Source organism: Opisthorchis viverrini, assembly GCF_000715545.1.
Source record: "Opisthorchis viverrini unplaced genomic scaffold opera_v5_56, whole genome shotgun sequence".
Taxonomy (NCBI): Eukaryota; Metazoa; Platyhelminthes; class Trematoda; order Opisthorchiida; family Opisthorchiidae; genus Opisthorchis; species Opisthorchis viverrini.
The window spans coordinates 244,475-250,659 of record NW_008751713.1 but is presented as its reverse complement, the minus strand read 5'-3'; positions in this window follow the sequence as shown (position 1 = coordinate 250,659).

Below are 6,185 nucleotides of genomic sequence, written 5' to 3'. Positions count from 1 at the left end.
ATCAGGTGGATGTCACGTAAGATAAATTATAAGCAGATAAACGACAGTTTCCGAAGGATTCAGTCAAGCCTTCCTTTAGAATCAAATTAGTGCGCAAATGAATGCAACTCGAGGATTGGGGGAATGTTTAATTCCAACATAGCTATTTCGGTTTATGTATGTCCTATGTTTGAAGGTGTGGACCTGCTGTTTACATTCCCGATCGAATCTCCCTTCCCTTTCCCCAGAAATTCATGTGTATTCAATTCCCGTGTAGGACAAAAGCTGCTACCGAGACCCATCTTCTCCGTTATTGTAAACCCCTGAGTTTTTTTTTCAGCGAAAGATGTACCTACATACATAAAGCTTACCTTATAAATCATTGTACCTGGCGGAGTATCCTCGGCTATGCTAACCTTGTATGAGGGAGAATCAAAACGTGGTTCATTGTCATTCATATCGGCCACTTCGATTTCGATATACAGACGATCTTCCGTGGGTATCGGCACTTGACTTGCCATCTTTCCTCTCTCCAGTCCACTCCACTTTCCCGAAGGGGATGGATTCCATACAGGTGCTGAACTATACGCAACCAGAACGAACTCGTGTCTGGCGTTTGTTTCGGCATCCAAATCTTCGGTCAGTACCAATCCTGGTTGACCGGAAGGAGTCACTTCAAGTCGGAATGGGATATCAAGTTTGTTCGATTTTGTCGTACTATTGCTTATCGGCTCCAGCCTGTATTGAATTCTGCTATACTCATCCAACAAATCTGCATCTGAGGCTTTGGGCAGATCCAGACGTCGGCCTTTCCGATAAAGGACTTCCTTCAAACGTCTGTGCCACCGAACTTGACTGAACTTCGGTCCATTGTCATTTAGATCTTGCACTCGTACACTAATTCGATGAACTGCTCTCAGACTGGAATCAGACATGATTGCATTTACGTCCAAATGAACGGTCACCGCGCCGTTTTGGGAACACGTTACTTGGTCGGTAAATTCGCTTTCCGGAACGTGTCTTCTCATCATGCGCCCCTCCGCTGAAATGACAGAGATAGCAGTTCTCAAATCCATTGGAGCAATGAGGTTGAATGAAAACTAGCCGGCCAGAAATTTCGGCCCAAAGGTACTGGAATCTACACAAGACCGGAAAAAAATGTATTGGTATGGTCTTGACTGAATCTCCTAAGCTAACTGATTGTCTCAGCAATATTCTGGCACAGCACAACTTCAAACTAAACATGACGGACATTATCTAACTCGGCAGAAACAAAGTTCTGTCAGAAGTGACTGAAGCTTTGAGAAAAACTGTCTGTGCACTGAGCTAGTCTATACGCTTTGATGCCAGGTCCGGTGGGCGTAGCAGAACACATTAGTGATAAATTACGACTCACACTCAAAGAGATAGACTGAGCTAGATAACCTGCTTGGTGTATTGACTTTGACGGCGTGCAACAAACCCGAGGTTAGATCATAAACGAAATTCTAGGCGATGTTGTCATCAACGTGAGGAGATTTCACATCCAATGGTTTTCCGCTGAGCATTGAATCCGTTCCAGAAAGGATTTTAAGATTGGAGGGGACAACCTTTGATCGCGTGAGATGATGACCCACAAAATTACCTGCTTATGGCGCTACATAATCTGGTTAATTTAATTTGGTACTACTTCGTTCAGCCGTTTATTAACGCTCAATTCCTTATTTCCGTTTTATATGTGCAGTAGTTCCCAAAAGACATTCTTCGCATAGAGTTCGCCACTTCACTTAGTTCACAACAGGGCCTTCATCCACCACAGCTTGGTCTTGAAGCCCCCAGGAGACACCAGAACTCCTCTCTCAGGGCTACCACTCTTGAGGGGCCACTAGTAAGTACGGTTCCATATACTCGGTTCCAGTCTCCAAGCGTTTACTGCTCCTTTGTCGTATGAACATCAGGACTTCCTGCTTATGAAAGCAAATTAAGAAGGAACATCTATGTGTATCATGTTTCTTTAGGTAGATGCTCTAACTGAAGTTACTCGTGGACAGTGCTTCACAGCTTGAGTAAATGGTGTGGGTTGACGCACACATACACACAATGTATACGGACTGTAACTGCATAACTGCGACGTAGTGTCACATCATCCAGTAACCGCACTTTTCGCACCATTCTGCCGCGGTTACACCGTCCCTACCAGATAGTTTACGTCAGTAATGTTGAAAAAAAGGACTGCAAACAAGTGTTTCTCCTCAAGTGCTTCGTTCGAAAAGAACTGACTATCGTCTATAGTGGAGTGAGCCTATGTGAAATCTGACAAAAGCAACCAGTTCCAACGGTCACTGGTTAGACCTCTGTTTACCACACTACATCAGTAAACTGACTTCATTTTGGATAGGCCAACAACCGAATCCGCTTGATTTGCCATGTCATGACCGGATTTTTTATATGAGTTCAAGTAGATGGAATCAGAATCGAAGTAGTAAAAAGACCGACGTCGAGGCCTCTACACTCTCGATCAACAGCTTTGCAGGTCAATACGTACAAAAATCAGGGAACAACAAATCACAGACTGACTCAGTGTTGTTTTTCATGCGGCTAAAGTCGTGATATTTCCTGCGTTAACAATACACTCTCTATTGCGGCGTGGGATTTCAGCCACAATCTTTCACAACAGCTGCTCGGAGGTGATAAGCAAATCATCTTCAGTGTCGTGCTTGGAATGCCCGGAACCGAAACTGCTCGTTGGTTTCAAATCTAGTAGCTTGGTCAGCCGAAAATCTGGACCACTGTTATTAGTCGGAAGCTTTTTGAATATTTTATCCACGGACAACCCCTCAACAAGGGAGTATTGTGACGGTTTGTCAGAACATTAAAAATAACGGAAGTCCGCTAGGTATGAGTGAATCTATTAGTTCGGACCTGAGTCGAAGAAGGACAGGACTGTATTGCTCAGAATCGATTTTGTTAACTGTTACAAGTATCGAAAAGGGCTTTCCGCTATAGTGTAGACTCCGATCCCACTGTGTTTTAGTGCCTCTTATAAGGCGGTACAGAGATTGTGGGGTATGATGTTTAAATTGGCTCCTAATAAAATAAGTGATTATCATTCAGTTAAACACCGTCTCTCGGTTCCTGGCTGCAATGACACCAGAAGTAGGCATAAGGACTTAGCTGTTACCAGGTTGCCCCAACCTAGACAGGAGAAGACGAGATGTGGGGGTTGAGTTAGTACTGGCCCTTAAAATGAGTTTGATGATATAACCCAAGAACTCCAAAGTCATTTTTGATGGCGTCCCTCGTTGCGAGTCTGAGTATTTCAAAAAGTCACTAGAACAAGATGAAGCTAATCGTCCCTCGTTGCGAGTCTGAGTATTTCAAAAAGTCACTAGAACAAGAAAAATTGAAGCTAATTAACCTTTTTTCATAAAGGAAACTACTCACAAGGTTGTTGGAAACTCTTCGACAGCCCACGACCGGTTTCGCCCCTATTGGGGCTCATCAGGTAGGCGCAGTCCCCGAGTTTCCGTCAACCTTTCTTCTCAGTGTTGTATAGTTTTACAACTATAAGCACTTGAACTGGAATTATGGACTTAGATTCAGTAAGAAATGCATGAGCAGTTACTGAGCACAACTGCGTAGCTTGGGAGGCTAGCTTTGGGACGGAGAATGCATGCTAGCTCTAACATACGTTCCGGAAGTAAGAAAAGGCATTTTTCATGGTTAGCATTGAGCTGAAATTACCCAACCAAGAAGTTGTAACACAGTATGAGAAAATCAACAGGATCGGAAGTAAACTGAGTTCTGAGTGACCACAGCACAGAAATGAATTAACGGTAGAAAAGCGAGTAGGCGTGCATGTATGGTAAATCCGATGCATTTACCTCCGTCTATTTAGGTCATTCATGTAGTCTGCATATGATTATCTGCCTAAATGAAATTCACAAAAGACCAAGCAGTTCTTGGTAGCACTCAACTTACTTCTGGTTTAAAAAACTACTGTTATTATCCTAATGTGAATGGTCCCTTTAAAGACTGTCAAGGCCAACGATCACTCGATCAGGATGGTCGTGCATTTCCTAAGGTAGGAGGGAAAACATCAATCCCTTAGGGCGATGGGAGGTGAGGTGGGATGGAAAGAAGCCCCCCTGTAGGTAGAGGCATGGAGGGGTAGGATGATATTTAATAGAAGCAAAAACGAAGATCAACGGAGATTTTCTCACTGTCACACATTTTCATTAGTAAACACAGTTGTTTCATTTAAAAACATGCCGGGACTACGCGTTATTTCACGCTTATTCATCAGAAGTATCGTAATAGCGCTGACATGCCGGGTGCTGGTCACAAACAAAACGAGCTACCCCACGGACCGCTGGATCATAGTTCCTGAGACCCGAGTCCGAGACCCTCTAATTTTTCCACTTCCAAAGGATGTGTGCCCTTTTAAAAATGTCCTTACTTTAGCTAGGGCTTCGAAATAGTTCATACTTTGCTTATCATGTTCCCAATATCACACTTAGCAGAGGACACCGTCAGTATTGCTAGTAAGATTCTTTCTAAATTTCTGAAGGGATTTCGCGTTTTGCATCTTGGCGATGGCATATTTCTTCTGAACAGATTCAAGGGTGATGCCAGAGCCCTGGAAATTCAGAAAGCACCGCTCGACGAGAATCAGAACCGTCGTTTTTTCGTTAGAAGTGGGTCTGTCACAAGTTGACTTGGCTCTTTCTAGGCAGGGCAATTTAGCATGTCACTGTAAACACTTTCTTTGGTTGCAACTAGCAAAATTCGCGGTAAGGATAGTACGGGAAACTATATGGTGCAAATCAAAAGGGGCCATTGTATTCGAACGATCACCAAAGGCACATTCCGCATGGGGCTTTGGTTTATGGCATTAGATTATGAAAGGAGGCTTATCTAGGCTGCTGATTAATGGCCAAACTCCGTATCACTTTTGAACATCAGGTGAGAGTACACTGGACGACCCAGTTTGTCTTCGGGCAAAGAATGCTTCTATGAAGAGGCCTATTAACAATAAGTGAGCTAAAAGTGTCTATACAACTTCAACAAGAGTTCGAAGCCTCAAACCGGTTTGATACAGCGAGTGTTTTCAGGTGACATTTTGAGTGGCACATATGAATGTGCACTCTTCCATCCCTCCAAGATAATAGTCCATTCTCACCTGGTGCGGCAAACGTAATCTCTTTAGATGGTTGAACTGCTCGGAGTTCGGAAGAAACACCAAATCCTAGCAAATGTGTATATTTGTATGACCCTACAGGGTGAAATAGCATCGTACGTCTCTGTGTGACTACTGTATCACTTTTCTTCCCAACTCATTCCCAAAATCATTTTAAGCCCCAGGAACGAAGATACATCGAACCAAACATTAACTTTTCTTGTCAGAAAGACGTAAAATGCCATTTCGTGCTTTTGCTTCACGAACAAGCTTCCACTCAAGCTCGGAGCCAGATCGGGCACCACGGTGATTAGCCGACTGTCTAAGAAAGACCGGAGGAGCAAAGCGTGTGACCAATCACGTGCCCGTCGAACGGTGCGTTGACCAATCAGAGGGCGATAGTGACTAGTGAATCCAGACAACGAAGAACGGATGCGTGTGCGCGGGTTTCGGTGCAGTCGCTGGGATTCCGGCTATTATTTACGTCCGCAGTACTCTGGCTTACGAGAAACCGTTATTTCGAAGCTGAAGTTGGAGAATCAACATGCTTCTAATCCAATCAATCGACCGTCATAAGTTTAAATTAACTATACCCGTTTGGTGTTCTTTGTCGGTCAATGAAGCTGGTCTCGCGCCGTGGTAGCTACAGTACTGGAACAGCACGCGCCAACTTTTGAGCACGTAACAATTACGCCATTGCGGTGGCTTCCCACAGGCGAAGGGATGAGTTCCCAATCAATCCAACATGCTGTGTCGTTAAGGTTACCTCAAGTTTTCAAGAAATGCGAGCTGATCAAGTCGAACAAGGCAATAGGATACAAATGAACATAAATGATGTATTAAGGTTACTGATTACCGTAGTGAGTCAGCTGTTCTATTAGAGCCCTCATGCATACAAGATGGTGCAGCCTAATGAGTCCAACGATACTGTAGGCGTAATCAGAAGAGAGGCACTACCCATTCAACTGGGCACCGATGGCAACCTTCTGAATAGTAAAGGAAAGTTTCCCAGTCAGCTCGGCACAGACTGACAGATAACTGCTATCCC